At 36.4% G+C, this 22,117-nt stretch overlaps 1 long non-coding RNA gene and 1 pseudogene across 1 annotated transcript; both read right to left on the bottom strand.

Moving 5' to 3' along the window:
• Nucleotides 1-406: 406 nt before the first annotated feature.
• On the bottom strand, nt 407-13,365 carry LOC150036263 (uncharacterized; annotated as a pseudogene).
• A 4,112-nt stretch (nt 13,366-17,477) lies between these two features.
• On the bottom strand, nt 17,478-18,622 carry LOC120078179 (uncharacterized). The gene is made up of 2 exons (XR_016529727.1): nt 18,480-18,622; nt 17,478-17,832 (listed from the first exon to the last, which is right to left on the bottom strand). It is a non-coding gene; the product is annotated as an uncharacterized LOC120078179 (long non-coding RNA).
• Between the last annotated feature and the right edge of the window lie 3,495 nt (nt 18,623-22,117).

Here is a 22,117-nt window from a genome sequence, read left to right as displayed (position 1 = left end):
TAGTGCTTCCAATCCATTTTATAAGTACTTATCAAATATCAATAAACACACTAATCAACACTTGTACATCGATAACACACTTCCATAGAACAGTAATTAAAATTATCATATTCAACACTCATATGGAATCACCCGCCCCTTCAAAACTACAATAAAAAATACCAAATACTGCTATAATATTAATAATCATTTCTCCCTTCACAAACATCAATTAGTACTTCCATGAGTATTTACACCAAAAAGATCATGGTAAGGTAATAATTCTTCTATCCACAAACAATGATTGGTACTTCAGATTCATTCTAAACTTGCATATTTTACTCAAAACTCGTCAAGATTAATTCTAAACTAGCATTTACATTCTATTAAGACAATAATAATAATAATAAGTGTAGCTTTACACAAATCAGCGAACAAAACTTGCCCATTGTGTTCAAATTACGTCAATATCTTCTTAGGTATATTCATTTTTTGTATTCAACTACAAAAAGAAAAAAAAAACTCAACATAAGTTTACATCATTTATTAAATTTACCTAGAATATAAAAATAAAAAATTTACGTACGAGACTAGTAATTGGAGTACTAGGATTATACACTATTTCGTGTATATACTTTTACACATAGTACCCACACCCTACATAATCTAATTGATGGGAGCACTACATGTAAAGAAATTGAAAACAATTATTCTCGTGTTTGAATGAAAATAATTTGTTAAAATATGAATGCAATTTTACCTTTATGGGTTTCCATTTTGGAGCAAACCGATGGTGTTGGAGATCGTGCTTAGCTTGCCATGTTTTTAATCCATTAAATAGTTTGAAAACATTAGAATAACATAAATACTTGAATTAAGAGCTAAGAAAGTTCAATTACACTTACATATTTATAACTCCATGCAATTCTTCTTGAACCTTGCTTCAAATAGAGTTCAAAGCATAAACAAAATTTTCTCGAAGATTGATTACAATTTAATATCCAACGATAACTATAATAAGCAAAAATTTGGAAATATTAATATGCATATTGTAAGATAGAATCGTTGATCGGGTATTGCCAACAACTTATGATGTTGATGACGTATGCGCTTTGCGATAATGATAATATGCGATACTACGTTCTAAATGATGTATGCGGTGATGCTTAGATGCTTTCGTAGTATGCGTTCGTGTAGTGTGTGCATGTCATAAGTTTTCTTATGCTGGAACCAAATATAATTCCAACGCAAGTTTCTCAGAGTGATCTGAGGTCGAACACGAGGATTGTGGTGATTAATGTGATAATGATGTGATATATGCGACCGGAAAACAAAAAGAATAATGAATTGGATTTAAAAAGTAAAATGCGATAATGAAATAAAACGCGATGATAAAATAAATTGTGATGTTAAATAAATTGCGGTGATAAGTAAATTGCAGTTATAAAATAAGATGCGGTAATAAAGTAGACTGCGGTAACAAATAAAGGAATAAACAATTAAATATACAAATTGAGGACTGGCTGTGAAGATGCAAGTATCTGATGAATGCAGTGGCAAGTATCTGGAAATACTTCTCGCTTTAATTAACGCATTCTTCCAACCTTCTTTCGAAAGGTGAAATAACATCTTCACTTCTACTCTCACAAGTAAAGATGTCGTCGAGCATGCGTTAGCTAAACTTAGCTGATTTCTTCAACAAGGATTAACTCACTCGCTTAATCCTCCCCCTCTCCTCCCTCCCTCCCCCCTTACCTTGGGGAATTAGTTACACATGGTGAAGGAATGGATGATGAATGTATGGTGAAGAACAAAGAAATGATGATGAATACGATAATGATATTAAAATCTAAAGATAATTGTTTGTTACAGATAATGAATGAAACATTAGAGATGAACATAATAGATGAATAGAAAGTTAGAAAAAAATACGAAAAGCGTATCAATGTCTTGACACGGATCCCGATCGGAGACGTTTTTCTTGCTGGCGTGTGGGAGGAATGTAGTGGAGCACATCCTTCTTAGGCTTGTTTTCCAGGTAGAAGTGATCTTTGCACAGAGCTTCTTCTTCGGGAATGGGAATGAATTTCTTGCTCCAGAGACTTACCTTTCGATCTTGTCTCATTTTTCTCCCCGGATTCTCTCTAAGTTGTCTCTTCAGACCACCCTCATTTCTTTGAATTTGATGAAGCTATTTATAGACCTTGGCACCTTCTGCATTAGTGGTCTCGCTCTGAAAAGCTGATTTTTCCTGCCATGGCTTGGTGGAAACGTCCGCTCTACTCCACATTTAATTTATCAGAATCGTACAACAGAAAATCTGTATAATTTCAGAAGTCCTTGTAAATGCATCGCTGTTTTCATCTACAATCGATCGCCGCATGCGGTGCACTGTGTTGATCGTTTGCGTCCATGATCGATCATCGTATACACTGCAATTGCGTTGTTCTTTTTCCTTCTCGATTGACCGTCGCATGCAGTGCGAATGCATTGTTCATTTTTGTCCTCGAGCGATTGTTGCATGCGGTGACCTGTTTCCTGCAAAACATAGACTTGGAGATTCCATTTTGCCATCGCAATGGGGTTAGCGGGTGTGCTTACGACACTTTACAACTTTTGCATTTCTAAGCCAATTTCTATACGGTTGACACAACTTTTTCCTTCTTGTTGCCACATAATCTAAATATAAAACGGTATATAAAACGGTGTGTCTACAAGTTATCACACCCTCAAATTTAGATATATGCTTGTCCTCAAGCATATCCTCGACTAAGGTAATTCAACTCAAATCCTATCCTAACTTTGGGTCGATCGGCTACTCCGAATGCTCCACCTTTACATAATTTCTCAAAACTACAAATTCCATCTATCCTTTGAACATTTATTCTCAAAGTTCTCTTCTTGTTTTGAAAAGAATGTTTTACCTATTCTTGTGAAAACAACGAAGTACGTCTTTTATGTAGTGGCCTAGTTTGCATCTTCCTATAGAGAGCATTGATCATTGTTACACACTTCGTTTTGGCTTGCTCCCACAGGTGTCATGCGAGCATCCAACTTCGGTTGTGTACCCAAGTTCAACTTCAACTCTTGATCCTTTGCCAAGTTTTAACTTTTGCTAGTCAGTGGAGTTGTCTCTTTTATTCTTTTTTTTTTTTTTTTTTTTTTTTGTATTGCATCGATCCTGGTAACCTACCTTCATTTTGGCTTGCTCCCACGGGTGTCATGCGAATATCTAATTACAAGCAGTTTCCTTTCACGACTTAACTCTTATCAGGTTGGGATTTTCCCTTGCGTTGACAGTGGAGTTTTTTTTTTTTTTTTTAATTTTTTAACAATGAACGCATCCGCTTGATCACTTCTGCTCAGATCTTCCCTACCAACAAATTTAGAGAGTCGCAAGGTCTTCATTGCGTTTTTTTGGACAGAAAAGACAAAACACTTAGTCAAAATTTTGAAAAGAAGGTTTGAGCAAAGTCTTATAATAGAGAAGGTAAAGTAGAACTATTGTGATGAATTATCTAAGTGTTAGGCAGAAATTGCAATGTATAAAGAAATTTCGCTAAGGTTACGCATAATACTCATCATGGCAGCGCAAATGAACAACGTAAAAGAAAAGAAAAAGAATTACCGCAATAAATTGACAAAGGATAATAAAAATAGAGAGGCCAATGCATATGGAAAGAATAATTACTCAGTTATATAAAAATTGTCTAAGTACACAAGGAATTATATTGATCGTAAACACAAAATTGTAAGCATGTACAAAAGAATACAAGGTATAGCTATCTATAAAAAAATGAATGGCCGCAAAAAGAATTCAAACTTGTGAAGGAGAAGGTGGTACACCCCCAAATTTAGATTTGTGGCGGGGGCTCTTGGTGAGGAGGGCATTGCGGAAGAGCTCTTTGTGGCGCTTCTTGAAAGTGCAGAGGCTGCTGCAGATGTTGAGGCACCATTGGACCATGTAAATAGGCAGTCAAGAAATTGAAGTACTCATGGTTGCGTTCGGCCATCTGTTTTTTATTATGGTGAATGGTAAAAATGTTGCATTGAATATAGACCATCGCCTATCGCAGCTATGCGTTGCTCTCTTGCAACCCCGTTAATGAATGGTGGAAGAAGGATAGCTCTTGAGATAGAAAGCCCCGCATATCTTCTAAGGCAGCAGCAGCAAGGGATGCGGTAGAGGGTTGCACCATCGATGTTTCACCAGCATCGGTTTGGGGTTGAGCAGAAGGGCCTGCTCCTAAACCGTATGGGTCATCAACATGCGGCGATGTTTGCGGTGAAAAGTGGGGTGGAGATAGATGGCGGGTGGACGCTGCTGAAGATGTGGGGTTGAAGTCAAGGGCAAAGAGAAGATTGGTGAATTGTTCGGGAAGAGGGGAAAGGGGTTCATTTGTTGGGCTTGGTGGATGAATGACTAAAGGTAAAGGGTCCAAGGGTAATTTGGTTTGCTTCTGCAGTGAACTTCCTTGGATGGTTTCCTTCCCTTTGTCATTGCGGCACTGCTTCTTGGGTCTTGGTGGTTGCGGCGCATTTAAATCAATGAGGGGCCATTTCGGTGGAAGCTCAGGGCAATGCGGCGAATCCTTGAGAAGAATTCTCAGGATTTTGGTGTTGATGATGTCATGCACTTCTGGCATGGTTCAATGCCCGCGCCCACAGATAGGCATAGGCTCAAAACTGTCCATGGAAAGAAGTACTGGCCTCTCACACGGCCAACAAAACCTCGGATTTTCTTCGCAAGAAGCTTGGCCAACATCAATCGGAATGTCGCGCGCTATGCAATATGCGGCCATAATTCGATCCCTTGAAATAGTTTTATCATGCGATGTTGGGATGAGTCGCCTCTTCACCAAATAGACCCAAAGGCGCGCTTCTGGTAGCAACTGGTTGGAGGCGGGGTTCTTATGCCAGTTAAGGACCTCGTCCACTTGGTGCCCAGCTGCGTTAATACTCTCAGTGCTTCTTCCATATGCTCTTCTTCAGGATCATCAATTAGTTTGTTACCCGGTGCTCCGGGAAATTCTTCAATTGGTAGAGTTGATTGATGTCCTCTACACTGAATGCACTACCCTCCCTTTGACGATCACCGCATCTTCAGTGTCGTGGAGCTGGCCATGGTAGAAGGCTCTCACTACCAATGGAATTACAATGGATGGACATTGGCAGAAATTTTCCCACCTATGTTCCACCACAATGCTGATGATGAGATTCGGTAGTGGCGCTGACATAGGAAAGAAGCCCATTTCCATCCATAGATCTTCATTTTCTTTCTTGGTTGGGCGCCTCCTGGCCGGCACAAGCTTGCTGCTTTCCACCTTTGCTTTGCCCTTTTCCTGAGCGGACGCAAGGCAAGACTTTTGTCTTTGGATGCATTCCTGCACCTTGCATTGCTCTTATTTTTCCTTTTCCCACTCTTCCACTTCTTTTCTCTTTCGCTCTCTGACGCGTTGAATATTTGCTTTGCGGTGCATCTCCTTTTCCTTCTTTTCCTTCTTCTCCGCTTCTTCTTCATCTCTCATTTCCTTTTCAAACTGCCTCGAGGCGAGTGCAATGCGCTGCTCATTCTCGAGCTTTCTTCTCTCATCTTCTTCCGCCCTTGCGTTGTCACGGTGAACCTTCTCATCGTGAAGCTTTCTAGCCAAATCGCCTGATGCGATGATTTGGCGTGCCCGTGACATCTTCTCTTCCTTCTCCTCTAATTTTGTTTTTCTCTCATTCTTCTTCTTTTCTATGCGTTGAAAAAATGTTGGGTCACTTGTGGACCCTTGTGGCGCATTCTCCTTGTGACGCCGCATTAAAGAGGAGATGTTAGGATCTTCTTCGTCGTTCGATGCAACTAATCTGGAATGCGGCCATGAAACTAGTAGTTGCGCTGATGATTTAGCTTGCGCTGACACCCACTCTTCCACCCTTGCGGTGGTTGATTCTCTATCGACATCTAAACTTTCTACCCTCTTCCTTCTTTCTTCCTCTTTCTTCAGGCACTTCTCTTCTCGCCTGCACTGTTTTCTTTCGCTTCTCCTTTTTTCTTTCTTCTCCTTTTTCAGCCGGGCGACTTCATCTTCCTCAGCTCGTTTCTCCTCAACTTTTCTCTTCTCCTTCTCTTCAGACTTCTCTATCTGCTTCTTCGCCTCCATAAACTCCAAAACAGCCCTTGATGGGTCCCTCATTGGAGTCTGTTGGGACAGTCTCCTTAGGATCCGAAATGGTCAGGGCCATTCTCCACGAAGCCACCGCTAACTCTTCCTCTGACAGCAGGGGCTGGTTCACTACTTTGGCCTCCGACAACCCCCCATCCCTTTCTAGGTGGCTCAGAATACTCCCGAACACCTTCTTGTCGTCCTTTCTTTTCAGCTCGCTTTCTGTTGAAGGTATTGGGAGCACCACCTCAAGTCTGGTGGCAGAGGCACTCTTCGTGCTCGGCCCCTCACGGTGGGTGGGTGGTATTGCGGCTACAGAGCTTTTTCGCCTGGGTTTTCCAGTGAATCTTGGGGATGGCTTTGGCTGGGCGGCGAGGAAGGCCACCTCTCGTGCAGTGACGGGGGCATGAAGGGGACGATGGCTGGGAATGGGATGATTGTCCGACCATTGGTTTGGTAAAGGGAAAGAAGTTGGAAAATTTTTTGTTCTTCAAAGAAAGTGCAGAAGGGGATGATTGTATACAAAGAGATTTTGCTTAGGGTTTTTTCACGAAGAGACTGAAAGTGAGCTCCTCGGGCTTAAGAAGGTGCGATTTATAGGTTGAGCCTTGATGGCCCAATGCAATAGTTGCATGGCAGGCTTTGGTATTCCAAAAAGCCTGCCGCGCCCCTCCCATTATGACTTAGCAGGAAAGGACGTCCTTTCGTCTGCTAAGTAATAATTTCCTTGGGAGCTGAAGCGTTCGACTACCTTCTCTGCGAATATTTTATCATTTTTTTTAATAGGACGAGCGTAATGTTAAATTGTTAACACAATACATCCGTTACCGCAAATGTATATTTGTGGAGGACGGGTGCAATGTATATATTAGCGCAACATAACCATCAACGCAACACATTTCTAGAGGACGGACACAAGGTATTTCTACCAGTGCAACACATCCGTCAACATAGTGCGTATTTACGGAAGACGGTGCAATGTACATACGAGCGCAACTCATACGTCAACGCAATGCATTTTTGGAGGACAGGCACAAAGTGTATCTATTGATGCATGATACACCCATCGTCGCAATTCATACCCGACGTTTCATAGTATCACCAACATCGCAATGCTTATCCTAAAACCATATTGATAAGATGTTGCGGTATTCACTTACAACATTTGTTCATCAGAAAATTAAGATCAACGCAAACTGAGACTTGAATGGAAATAAATTCAACTAGGTAAGAAACTAAACCAATGTAAGCAATAAACTAATTTCAACAACGCAATAAAAAAGCAGTAAAGAAAGCGGTAAAGATAGTGATAAGGATGCTGTTTAAAAAGAGTCTTTAGGGTTACCGCAACCGCATCCCCGCAAGCTACCAGACTTGCCCGCCCAATGTCACTTCTTGACATTGTTCCTTCCCACTCGATCCAGGGGCTTCAGAGTTGCTGGGCAGTGTACTAGGTGTTCTGTTTCTAAGCTCGACCGCCAGCTGCCCGACCTGGACCTCTAAGTTCCTGATGGAAGATGCTTGCGATTGCATGATCGCATCGTTCTTTTCTATATATTGCTTGAGCAGAGCTTCAAAGGACAACAAATTCGTTGAGGTGTTAGATGAGGAAGGTTAGTTGTGCGATTTCCTATTCTAATAGTTACTCTGATTCTGATCCTGATGAAAAACTGGAGGATTGCCTCGATTCCCTGACTGATTATTCTGCATGGTCCTTTGGTCTCTTTGGTCATTATTTCCTCCTCAACTGAAGTTGGGATGGTTCCTCCAACCTGGGTTGTACGTGTTGCTGAACGGGTTGTTCTGGATGGAGTACACTATCTGTTGGTTTGATGGGCATATTTCCACTAAATGACCCCCTCGACATTGTACACAGCTTATTGTTTCTACTTGCATTAGCGCATTGGCTTACGCTGCACCATGGGAGAGAGTTCCTTGATTAATCGCAATCGTTTGGAGGAGCAAGGTGACTGTGGCCATTTGGGTGGCCAATGTGGTCATTGTATCAGCTGGTACAATGGCGCTTTCCGTTTTTCTTCACTCTGGGCCTCTTTATAAACCCAGTATTATGTGTTTCGCGAGATGCGATCTAGGATGACTTTTGCTTCAGTGTACGCCTTATCCATAAATCCTCCTGATGCGGAGGTATCTGCAACACCTTGTGTTGATCTATCCAGGCCGTTATAAAAGGTTTCCATGAGAACGCAATCAAGAATCCTGATATGCGGACAGTTTTTCACCAGTCTTCTAAATCGCACCCATGCGGTGCTTAGAGTCTCATTTTCCATCTGCTAAAAATTTAACACGTCCCTTCATCTTCTTGCGTTGACTACGGGCAGGAAAAATTTCATCATGAATCTTACAACCAACTAGTCCCAAGAATTGATCTCATTTGGCTCCAATGAATGAGCCCACCTCTTTGCTTCATCTCGAAGTGTATATGGGAAGAGATATAGTCTTATTCCTTCAGGAGTCACGTCAGGGATGGAGAACGTATTACACATCTCTATAAAGCTGGTCAGATGTGCATGCGGGTCCTCTCTTTGTAAACCTCCAAACTGACCTGCATTTTGCATCATTTAGAGCATGACCAGCTTTATTTTAAATCTTGAATTCTCTTCTACCGTAGGTCTTGCAATTTTAGGCGAGAAGTCATATAAATTAGGCGGCACATAGTTCCTCATGGGGATGTTGCGGTCGGGAGCCAGAAAAACTGGGTCTTGTGATGGCCGATTTATTCCCTAATTCCCCTCGGGCCTATCGTTTTTGTTTGCCATGTTTCTTCTTCGTCTCGTACGGTTCTGACGTGCTCTTGTGTGAAAGGTTCACTCGATCTCTGGGTCGGCGTCGAATTCTGGTTCTGTACCAGTACTGATATATCGTCAGCCTGCTCTTCGCGTAAACAGACTATACAACAGAAATCTCTCCTACAAAATACCACAAATATATTTAGCACTAAAATTTGTCAATCCCCGGCAACGACGCCAAAAACTTGTAAGATTGAATCGTTGATCATGTATTCCCAACAACTTATGATGTTGATGATGTATGCGCTTTGCGATAATGATAATATGCGATACTACGTTCTAAATGATGTATGCGGTGATGCTTAGATGCTTTCGTAGTATGCGTTCGTGTAGTGTGCGCGTGTCACAAGTTTTCTTATGCTGGAACCAAGTATAATTCCAACGCAAGTTTCTCAGAGTGATCTGAGGTCGAACACGGAGATTGAGGTGATTAATGCGATACTGATGTGATATATGTGACCGGGAAACAAAAAGAATAATGAATTGGATTTAAAAAGTAAAATGCGTTAATCAGTAAAATGTGATAATGAAATAAAACGCGATGATAAAATAAATTTCGATGTTAAATAAATTGCGGTGATAAGTAAATTGCGATTATAAAATAAGATGCGGTAATAAAGTAGACTGTGGTAACAAATAAAGGAATAAACAATTAAATATACAAATTAAGGACTGGCTGTGAAGATGTGCAAATATCTGATGAATGCGGTTGAAAGCCTTGTGAAATGTGTCAGAAAGAGAATGGGTTGAGGGAAAGGACATCGCAAGTTCGTCAATCCTATTGCGGATGCAACTAAGGTTCCGTTTTCCCTTGGCTTACACCTTTCAATGATCGGCTATGTTCCCATATGTCTATGCTGAAACAGGGATGAATGTGGTGAATGCAAGGTTGTTTCCATCTCTGAAAATACTTCTCGCTTTAATTAACGCATTCTTCCAACCTTCTTGCGAGAGGTGAAATAACATCTTCACTTCTGCTCTCACAGGTGAAGATGCCGTCGAGCATGCATTAGCTAAACTTAGCTGATTTCTTCAACAAGGATTAACTCACTCGCTTAGTCCCCCCCCCCCCAATGATATTAAAATCTAAAGATAAAGGTTTGTTATAGATAATGAATGAAAGATTATGAACACAGTCGATGAATAGAAAGTTAGAACAAAATATGGAAAGCGTGTCAATGTCTTGACATGGATCCCAATCGGAGAGGATTTGCTTGCCAACATGTGGGAGGAATGTAGTGGAGAACTTCCTTCTCAGACTTGTTTTCCAGGTAGAAGTGATCTTTGAACAGAGCTTCTTCTTCGGGAATGGGAATGAATTTCTTGCACTAGAGCTTACCTTTCGGTCCTGTCTCGTCTTTCTCCCTGGATTCTCTCTAAGTTGTCTCTTTAGACAAACTTCCTTTCTTTGAATTTAATGAAGCTATTTATAGACCTTGGCACCTTCATTTAATTTATAGACCTTGGCATCAGTGGTCCCGCTCTGAAAAGCTGATTTTTCCTGCCATGACTTGGTGGAAACGTTTGCTCTGCTCCACATTTAATTTATCAGAATCGTACAATAGAAAAGTTGTACAATTTCAGAAGTCCTTGCGAATGCGTCGCTCCTTTCATCTACGATCGATCGCCGTATGTGGTACATTTGCGTTGAACGTTTGCGTCCATGATCGATCGTCGCATATGCTGCAATTGCGTTGTTCTTTTTCGTTCTCGATTGACCGTCGCATGCAGTGCAAATGCGTTGTTCATTTTTATCCTCGAGCGATTGTCGCATGCGGTGACCTGTTTCTTGAAAAACAAAGACTTGGACATTCCATTTTGGCATCGCAATGGGGTTAGCGGGTGTGCTTACGACACTTCACAACTTTTGCGTTTCTAAGCCAATTTCTATATAGTCGACACAACTTTTTCCTTCTTTTTACCGCATAATCTAAATAAAACGGTATAAATAACTTGTATTTCTACAAGTTATCACATATAATAAAAATTAAAAATAACTAAAGACATTGTCATTTACTTGTCCTATGTTATATGGAATGAGAACTAATTGTTCCAAATTAGCCAATTCTAGTTGATTGGTTAAATTTCTAGATCGAAGTTCTAAAGACTTTACATGTGGTGATATTTTTGTTTGGTCAATTATAAAAAAAAAAAAAAAAAAAAAAAAAGGTTTTGTTATCTCACCATCACATTCATCCCAAAGATACCTAAACAAAGTAAAACTTATTATTTAAACATAAAAAAAATATACATGGAGATTATGAATCAAGATGAGTAATAATTATGCAAATGTATGTGAGTATACACATATAACCAATTTCAACCATACTGCAAATGCAATAATGGTGGAAAATGCTTCTCTAAAAGGCATAGAGTGACAACTATATCCTCTTGCAGATCCTTTAACTAAGATGAAATGATTGACTTGCTACATATAATATTAAGCAAGAAGCATAGGCGAATAATTACTAGTCTTACATGTTGGGGTAAAATAACACAAACAACCACAAGTAATAATTGTTGCATAAGAATTGATGATCATGTGACTTAAGTTTGTAAAGTTTCAAATCTATGAGCGACACTAAACTTTGAATGTTCGATGAATAGCCTTCAAGTACTTTAATTTCTGATAGTGTCTTACAAAAGCTCAATTTCTCAACTTGTGATAATGTATAACATGATGGAGGTAAAAAGACTTTTTTCTCTCCCACTTGAGGGGCTAACTCTGCTATAATGTTCAACTCCACCAAACCTAATCGAGTTTTTATTCCATTCTTCGTTTTACTAGGAATATCAAGCAATGTGCCAATAAGATTAGCACACATATTATTTTCAATGTGCATCACGTCTAAACAATGTCGCACGTCAAGATACTTCCAGTATTCTAACTAAAAAAGAATAAATTTTTTCTTCCAATAAGTTGAAAGACTATCTCCACTTTTCTTTTTCTTTATAGTTTTCTTACCAAATGAATATTGATACTTATTTTTCTACAAGAATTTCTTCCCCATCCAATGGTTCTGGAGAAAATTCTAATTCTTATGCACCATGAAAAGCGTTTCTTTTGTTTCCTATATGGATGATGATGTGGTAGAAACTTACGATGCCCGAGATATGCCATCTTCTTCCCTTTTGGTAAATAAGTGGATGAAGTTTTCACTCCACAAATTTTACGTGCATGATATCCTTTAACCGTACAACTAAACAAGTTGCTATACACATGGATATCATTAATGGTCTATAATAAAATAGCTTAAAGCGTGAAACATTGCTCTTCATATGCATTGTAACATTCCACCCCATCTTTCCAAAGTTCTTCCAAATCATCTACTAATGGAGCTAAATAAACATCTGTGTCACTTCTCAGTTGTTTAGGACCAGTTATTAGTGCAGTCAATATAAAACATTTTCGCTTCATGCATAACCATGGAAGTAGATTGTACGTCACTATCACTGGCCAATAACTATATCTACTACTAAGATCTCCATGCGGATTTACCCCATCTATGGAAAGAGCAAGACAAAGATTTCTAGGTTCTGACCTAAACTCTAGCCACAAATTATCTATTTTTTTCTACAATAGTGCACCTTTTGGATGTTGTAATAAACCATATGTTTCTTTTTTCTTTTTGGCATGCCACATCAATAAACTTGATGTTTCTTTGCTTCGAAACATTCTTTCAAATCTTGGAATTAGGGAGAATTATCACGTGACTTTTGCTAGGACATTCTTAACCCTTTTCTTTAAATTTTTAAGAAGCTTCCATCTTGAAGTACCACAAATGGGGCATACATTTGAATTAGAGAGTTCTTTTCTAAACAAGCGACAATCATTTCTACATGCATGAATCTTCTCATACTTCATTCCAAGAGTACAAAAAATCTTTTTTGCTTGATATGTAGAAGTTGGAATTTCATTAGGACTAGGTAAGATGTCACGAATTAATTCCAACAACTCAATAAAACTCTTATCGCTACATCCAAATTTAGCTTTCAAATTATATAACTTTACCAATGTAGATATTTTGGTAAAAGTTTTAGAATTTGGGTACAATAGTTTCTTAGCATCAATTAGTAATTCTTCAAAATTATCGGATTTGTCATTAAAATAGTTGTGTGCAGTCTCAAACATTCCAATTGTGTCATCAACATCAACACCATCCTCATCAACTTCTTCTATTTCACTAGTAGACACATTTTCATTGTTTCTCTTAATCGGTAATGATTCACTATTAAAAATCCATGTCTAATAACTTTGATCTATACCATTAAAGATTAAGTGATCCCTTATTGTGTTCACATTTAGAGTCTCTACATTCACACATTCCAAACAAGGACAACTCATGACATTCGACATATTGAAATGTTGTCTCAATCTCTAAACCATACTCAGTTGACATTCTATTCTTTTTCATACATAATTTATCCATGATTATACAATATGCGACTTAATACAAAAGAGGCAAACAATAACAAGGATAAATTACGTTACCTTAAGCTTGTAAACTTAACCATAATCAACAATAAGACCTAAAACTTATTTATATCAACATGAGATAAACACAAAAGAATAGAAATAAAATATTTTCAAGACTAAAATATAACTCAAGAAGATGTTCTATAAGCACATTAACCACCAAAGAAAAAGATTATAGTAAGACCATCAAACAAGTTCATATTCTTGAACTAATTTTCATTTCAACACTTCAAAATCTTATGAACCATAATCAACAATAACACCTAAATCAATTTATATTAAATTTTGAGATAAACTCAAGAATAACACAAATAAAATATTAAGGCTAAAATATAATTTGAAAAATGGTTCTAATATACACTTGAACCACACCAAGTAAGACTATCAGACAAGTACATATTCTCGAACTAATTCATTCCAACAGTTCAAAATCTCAAGAAGTCTAATCATTGGAATAAAAACAAAATGAATGAAATAACTTTAAATTACTAAATTGAAAATAAATATGAAAGGAAAATTTTACCTTTGGAGCAAGCAAACAACTCAAACAACCAACACAAAAATTGTGAAAAGCTTCACTCAATCCACAAGCTTGAAAAAATCTGACCTGGAGCTCAAAGATTGGAACAAATATGAGCTGAGATCGGCAGATTTGGCGAATGCACAACGCCCACGAGTGCCGGACTTGGCGAATGGAACTTAATCACCAGGCCGACGACTAGATCGGAAGACCCACGAGTAGATCAGGCAAATAGACGACTGGATTGGAAAAACCCACGACAAGATCATCAAACTTGAACGGCGAACAAACGTGCACGATGAGCTGAATGAAAAACGGACCTACACATGACAATGAGTTGACTGACATCGGAGATCTGACGAATCTGCACAAGCTGAACAACAGCTTGCACGCACGAGGTTGCATGAAGTGAGAACGAACTTGCACGAGCTCGAAACTACACAAGTTGAATCTCCATGAACTAACAAACAAGTTGACGACAAGGTTCCTACATGAGCAACACGAAAGATGATAGAGAGATCTGCACGACAAGTGGACACCGACGAACGATGATGATCAATCAAGGGCAAAAGTGTTTGGAGAAGAGAAGTGAGAAAGGAAAGAGAAGAAAAATAGTAAAATGAAAGAGAGGATATTTTTATTAAAGAAAAAAATAAATGGGTATCTACAATATCGGTTAAACCGACATTGTAGCCTAATGAAATTATATCTTTAATGTCAGTTTATCAAACTTTAAAAAAACCGACATTGTACATCTGTTTTTACTTTTTCCAACCAACATTAAATCCCAAAATTCTTGTAGTAAACTTTTGAAAGTTTAAGAATATTTTTGACTCATAATGTAAAGTTTGGGAGTATTTTGTATAATATATAACTTTGAGTTAAAAAAACATAAAATACCCATGAAATATCTCTCTCCTCTCTCCTCTATATCTTCTTTTTTCTCTCTCTTCTTTGTCTACTTTATCCTCTACTCTCTCATTTCAGATTTTTTCTTCCACTGACTTTTCTTTTCCTCAGGCAACATACTTTGTGAATAGATTTTAAAAAGTTACGTTACATAAATAATAATAATAATAATAATTCAATTTTTTTAAATTGAGCTAAAGATTATGACTTTTCAAAGTTTAAACTTCTATACAATGTTTTCGACGCCATTAAAAGTCCAAGTCTTAAAAATTTTGCTTAGCTTATAGCATGTGGCTTCACATAGCATTAAAACACGTATAAAATTGAAGTATCATGATTTAGCTAAAACAACCTTGCATGGAAGATAATATATTATTTGCAATTGTATGAAGTGTCAAGCAAAGAAAAAGAACAAACGACTATCGCATGGGGGCAGAAGTGAGATTGCATATAGGATGTTTTATTTTATGGTGAGTTAATTTCTTGGTTTATGTCGTAGTGGTTGAATTTTATCAAAGTATTAGAAATGTAATTATCTTACCTTGATGAAATTCAAGAAAGTGTTCGACTCTAAACACTATAAAAGAAGTTTATCCTTAGATTTAAAATTGTCTCAGTTAGAAACACTTTGAGTTTAGGTGTACTAACTCTAGTTAAATTCCCTTTTATTTTTTCTAGTTTAATAGTAAAATTAAATGGTGTGAGTAGTATAAAAACTTTGAGAGAGTACTCTTGTAATTGGGATCAGGAGAGAGAATTGTTTTGTGTGATTGTAATAATGTTTCACATAGTAGCATATTTCTGGTATGTGGCATATTTCTGGTATGTTTTCTTTTCTCCAATTTAGAGTCACTAATTATTATGCTCTTAGTTTTATTACACTATAAGAATTTTCATCTTTCCTCATGTGAAAAAAACATCAGGCAAAGTATTAAAAACGTTGGCATAACGCATTTTTTTTAATCAACATAATCGTTGTCGTATCCATATCGGGAAAAGTTCCTCCCGACGAAAACTATTTTCGTCGGCATAAAAACCATTTTTGACAACACAATTGTTTGCATCAGCATATGTGTTTTCCTAACAAAATATAATTTGCGTCGGGAAAAACATAGCCTTAAACAACAAAATTTTAGTTCAATAGACAGATTTCTGGCAACGTTTATTTGTGTCGGCATAAGTTGTTTATAATTTTATATATTTTTTGTAACAATTAAATAAGGAAAATTATTTCAAATGGTAAAACTGCTGAAAATATATACAAAATATAGCAAAATTTCGGAACTATGAATGATAGACTTCTATCAGTGTCTAATTTTGATTCATTTTTCTATATTTAAAAACAACCCATTAAATAACCAATTTTTTATTTCCTTAATACCTAATTACGCACAAACAAAAATTAATGTTCAAACAAATCAATTGGGGACAAATATAACAAAATTAAGCTTATATATTTAAAAGTAAGACCAATATTTAATACACAAGCTATAAAATTACCATTGTAGGAAGAAGAGAGAGTTGTATTGTTTGGAGACGTACTCCAAGTTACTCGTTGCATATGTATTGTGATTCATCTAAGAAGGAATTCTCAAGCTTAAGGGAGCCTAAGCTATTCGAGCAAGATACAATTCGAGTGAGAAGGAGTCTCACGATTTGAGGGGAGCTTGAGTCTTGTAGAGAAGGAGTCTCGGCCTTAGAGGGAGTCTAAGACATTTTTCACTAATACCACAACTTAGCAGGAATCTGAGTTACCGTGAGAGGGAGTCTCAAACCTAGAGGGAACCTAGGTGAACCGTTGAGTAATTGAGTTGTTCGGAAGTCACAATAATTGTGTAATTCTTACGATATGTACTACGTTGTAATTGCTTATCATTAATTTTATTGAAGTATCTTTCCTTGGCACATTGCCCTCCAAACATAGGTGGATTTCACCGAATTGGGTTACAAATCTCTAGTATTTTCTTATACGCATTTTATTTTTTATAATTATTTTATGGAATGTTGTAATATTGTTAACGTGCAGTAAACACCTCCACACATTTTTTAGTCGAGTTTTAGCAAATATTATTAGAAGTCCATACAGTTGTCCCATATTAGAAAAAGTTCAAGGAACTCCAGTTTTTCAAGCACTATAAAAGTAGCCTATATTCCTTTGTGGTTTCAAGTTTTCCTAGTTATAAACACTTTAAGCTTAGGTAGGTTTGCTAACTCTAATTAAATTCTCTTTTGTATTATATAGTTTGAGAGGGAGATTAATGGGTGTGAGTAGTATATAAAAACTTTGAGAGAGTGGTTTTGTAATTAAGATCAAGAGAGAGAATTATTCTACGTGGTTATGATAATTTTCACATAATGGAATTTTCCTATTATGTGGTTTAATTCTTGTGTTCCTAATTTTATTACTATCATTAGTTTCTCTGTTATTTTTCTGTTTATTCCTCCAATAGTAGTGGAAGGTTTCTCTGAAAAATAGTTGTTAATCAAAGTATAGTTAAGTAGATAAAGCATTAATCGAGGTCAATAATTTGATCTAAAAAAACTTGCTTCCAATCCCCCAATTTTTCTTTATATGGAAAACCATCTTTAATTATTTAGACAACATTGATAGTTAATGAATAATTAATAAGCAGCCATTTCTTGGATCAGAACCATATTATATATACTTTTCTCATAGTCTATGATTAACTTATAGAATTGATCTCACAAGCATAAGCATTTATTCATAACTAATTACAAGCACTCATACATAAATTAAAGCCCTTTTATTTGAAGCAACAACAGCATGTGTTTAGTTGTTAGGCTTAGCTTGAGGCTTTACATCAACAGCTTCACCAGCAAAGCTGCAGCACCTGATGCAACGGCCGCGGAAGCATTCACAACAACCATGGTTGCAACCATGGAGGCATTCCGCAAGGTTTCGAGCATGGCCTCCTCCAAAACCGTGGCGCTCGACATCGTCAACTTCACCGGTTTCCATCATAGCTTCTTCTACAAAGTTAATCGTTAATATAATCAGCGTATACTAATACAAATTTGACCTTTGCTGACGATGATAAAAAATGTCAATAAAGCCCTTGTCAACAAAATCTGAATAACAACAAAAAACTGTTTTGTTGATGACCAAAAAATGTAAACGAATAGATTTTCACTACAAGGATTCTGGGCTTTAATGTCGGTTTAAAACCGACATTGAAGGGTTTTAATGTCAATTGACAACGGACATTAGAGATAGTGTTATTAAAGCCCTTTAATGTCGGTTGTCTTTAATGTCAGTTTTAAACCAACATTGACATTGAAGAGGGTGTACAATATCGGTTTTTTTTTTTTTTTATGTTATTTTATATCAAGTAATTTAAAAATAAAAAAGTCATAAGTTTGACGAAACTTACATATTTTTATGTCAACAAAAGTGCTTTTATAAACGTTTTTGCATGTCAATTTAAGTATAAAGATATATCGACATTTTATTAACCATCTTTTAAAATTAAGCTATAAATGTAAATTATATTGACGATTTTTTTATCATGTGCATCATAGAAGTCCAAATTTCTGGCAGAGATATAAGATATAACAGTAATTAAAGGAGTAAAAGTATAGAGTACATCGCATTGTAGGTTTGAAGAAACGAAACTCACCGAATTTCACGTCCCTTGCCATAACCGTTACCTCCTCCGAGGAAAAGAGGACGACAATGGCGAAAAGAAGACCGAGGAAGATGAAAGCCTTGGAACTCATTTTCTTAGTAGACTAGAGATATAAACTACTTGGGGCTATGGGGGTGAGAATTTTTTGTAGGATTTCAATTGTATTTATAATAGGGATGACATACAATTCATTGTCAAGGTGGGGCATCCTTGGTCCTAATTTTTCAAAAGAAGATAAGTTTTGAAGAATAGTGAGCTTGTCTTTACAAGAAAACTAAGACAAAGGTTCTGTTCAATGGACAGACATGGTAATTGATATATTAGATAATGTTAAAAATGTTATCTAATAAATTTATAAAATTTAGCTATCTCTTTAGGTTAGACTTTTTTACACTTTATTTTTATTCTAGCATAATATTATTTAGTTTAATGCATTTTTAGTTAACTAGAAATATGAAACAAATATCTCAGACCCCATTTAATAGAGGGCTATTTAAATATAAAAAAATATTTAAAAATATTTACATTTTATAGAAAAAAATTTTAAAGTAGAAAACAATTTTGAAACTTTTTGCTATAAAGTGTAATATATAATTAAATTATTTTTGAATTAATATTTAAAAATTTAATCTAATTCATAATTAATATTTCATAAATGTCCAAAAATAATGGATAATTTTGAGACGGGACATTCTCTCTTATTAATATTTCATTTTTCACAAATAAATATTGATAAAAAATTGGGATAGAAATTTATTTAATGATTATTATTTTATGCTTTAACTAATATGGTATATATCCTTCAATTTAGGAATATGTTTAGCTAGTTAGATTAAGTCTTCCGTGCTTATGTTCAGAGTTACATTTTTTTTTTTTCTCTCTTTTTCCTTTTCTTTTGGCGTTGGGTTCTTTTTTGTTCGGTGGTGGATTCTTGTGTCTGGAGGTGTATTGGTTTTCTATATCTAGTAGTTGGTTTCTACACTCAAGTAAAGGTGGAGGTTTGTTGGAATGTCTTGAATCCTTATCCGAATTGGTTTAGGAGATTTATGTCCAGGTGGAGATTTGTTGGAATGTATTCAATCTTAATCAGAATTGATTTATGAGATTTCAAGTCAAGGTGTAGAGATTTGTTAGAATGTCTTGAATCCTACACCTAATTAGAATTGGTATTTAATATATTTAATTATTCAAATATTTTCCTTCTCCACTTAGGGTTTAGAGTAGTGTACAATATAAACTCTCTAATCCTACCGGCATTATTTGACAGATTATGTATTTTCTATAACATTTTCTCTAATAATATTGTTCTCCCTCTGTCCCGTGGACGTAACTAACACATTGTCAGTGAACCACGTAAATCAGTGTGTCGATTTTCTCTATTTCTTTTTACGTTCTTTTATATTCTTTAATTGTCGATTTCGTAACTAACTGGTATCAAAACCTTGTTAGGATTTTTCGAAATTCTGCACTTGTTTGACAATTAAAAATGTATGGTGTGAACGTAAAAAATGACAAATTCACTAGGAGAGCAGTGCAGTTCAAGAGATCTTTTACAAAGTTGTTTATTTTCGGAGATTCCACCGTTGGATCGTGTTGAATTTTGGCCAGCCTATTGGAGACACTTAGAATCTTTGTTTGAACGACTGGATTGTCATTTTGAACTCTGACTTTGTCGATAATCGCTATTGAACAGAATATGTAAAACTGTAGTGTAGTTCGATTTTTCAAGGACAACTTTCACAAAGTTGTCAATTTTTAGATTTTCAACCGTTGGATCATGCTGAAATTTGTTCAGCCTATTAAAGACACATAGAGCTTCGTTTTGAACAATTGGATTATCGTTTTGAACACTAACTTTGTCTGTAGTTGCTGCTGAACAGATCTGTAAAACTGCAGTGTAGTCTAATTTTTCAAGAACAACTTTCACAAAGTGGTCAATTTTTAGATTTTAAACCATTGGATCATGCTAAACTTTGGTCAGTCTATTGAGAACACATAGAGCTTCGTTTTGAATGGCTGGATCGTCATTTTGAACACTGACTTTGTCTATAGTCGCTGCTGAACAAAATCTGTAAAACTGCAATGTAGTTCGATTTTTCAAGAACAACTTTCAAATAGTTGTCAATTTTCAGATTTGCAACCGTTGGATCATGCTAAAATTTGGTCCACCTATTGAGGATAGATAGATCTTCGTTTTGAACGGTTAGACCATCGTTTTGAACTCTGACTTTGTACATAGTCGCTTATGAATAGAATCTGTAAAACTGTAGTGTAGTTCGATTTTTCAAGAACAACTTCCATAAAGTTGACGATTTTCAGATTTTCATCCATTGGAACGTACTGAATTTTGATCAGCCTGTCGGGGACGGTCTCATTGTGAATGGTTGGATCGTCGTTTGGAGCTCTAGTGTTCTTCATTATCGCTGTTGAACAGAAATTATAAACCTGTAGTGAAGTTCAACTTTTTTCAAAGACAACTTTCACAAAGTTGTCAATTGCCCGAGTTTAAATCGTTGGGTCGTGCTGGAATTTGATACACCTATTGGGAACACATTGTGTCTCCTTTTTAATGGTTGGATCGTCATGTTGAGCTCCGGGTTTGTCCGTAGTCGCTACTGAATAGAATTATAGTTTTGTTTGATTATTTAGGGACAACTTCCACAAAGTTGTCAATTGCCAGAGTTTCAACCGTTGGATCATACAGAATTTTGATTTGTTTCAGCCTGATCTGCTTTTTTGGATTTTTATTACAATCTCAAATCTATTGATTTGATTCTGAAGTTTTTTCTTTGCAAATTCAAGTTGTTCGTCATTCTACCATCTTGTGTTTGAGGAAGAAGTTTGAGTATGTTTTGCAGTATATTTATGTTGCATTTGGTACATCTGTGGGTTTTCTATGTCCAGCCTAGATTTGTTGATTTGATTTGGAAGTTTTTTAAACTCAAGTTGTTCATCATTCTACCACCTTCAGTTTGAGGGAGATGTCTGAGTACGTTTGGCAATATATTTATGTTGCATTTAGTACATCTGTGGATTTTCTATTTCCAGTCCAAATCTGCTGACTTGATTCAGAATTTCTTTTCTTCGCAAACTCAGGTTGTACATCATTCTACCACCTTGAGTTTGAGGGAAAAGTCTAATACGTTTGGCAATATATTTATATAGCATTTGGTACATTTGTGGTTTTCTTTTTCTAGTCCAGATCTACTGATTTGATTCAGAAGTTTTTTTCTTCGCAGACTCAAGTTGTTTTTCATTCTACCATCTTGAGTTTGAGGGAGAAGTTTGAGTGCGTTTCGAAATATATTAATGTTGTATTCGATATATCTATGTGTTTTCTGTGTCCAGTCCAGATCTACTGATTTGATTTGGAAGTTTTTTTCTTCGCAAACTCAAGTTGTTCGTCATTCTGCCACCTTAAGTTTGAGGGAGAAGTCTGAGTACGTTTGGCAATATATTTATGTTTTATTTGGTACATCTGTAGATTTTCTGTTTGCAATCAAGATCTAATGGTTTGAGATATGAGGGAGAAGTCCAAGTACATCTGGCAAAATATTTATGTTGCATTTGGTACATTTGTGGTTTTCTGTTTCCAGTCCAAATCTGCTAATTTTATTTGGAAGTATTTT

This window comes from Benincasa hispida, chromosome 5 (assembly GCF_027475165.1).
Source record: "Benincasa hispida cultivar pf3 chromosome 5, pf3_genome.v1.1, whole genome shotgun sequence".
NCBI lineage: Eukaryota > Viridiplantae > Streptophyta > Magnoliopsida > Cucurbitales > Cucurbitaceae > Benincasa > Benincasa hispida.
This window is presented reverse-complemented; position numbering and strand designations above follow the sequence as displayed.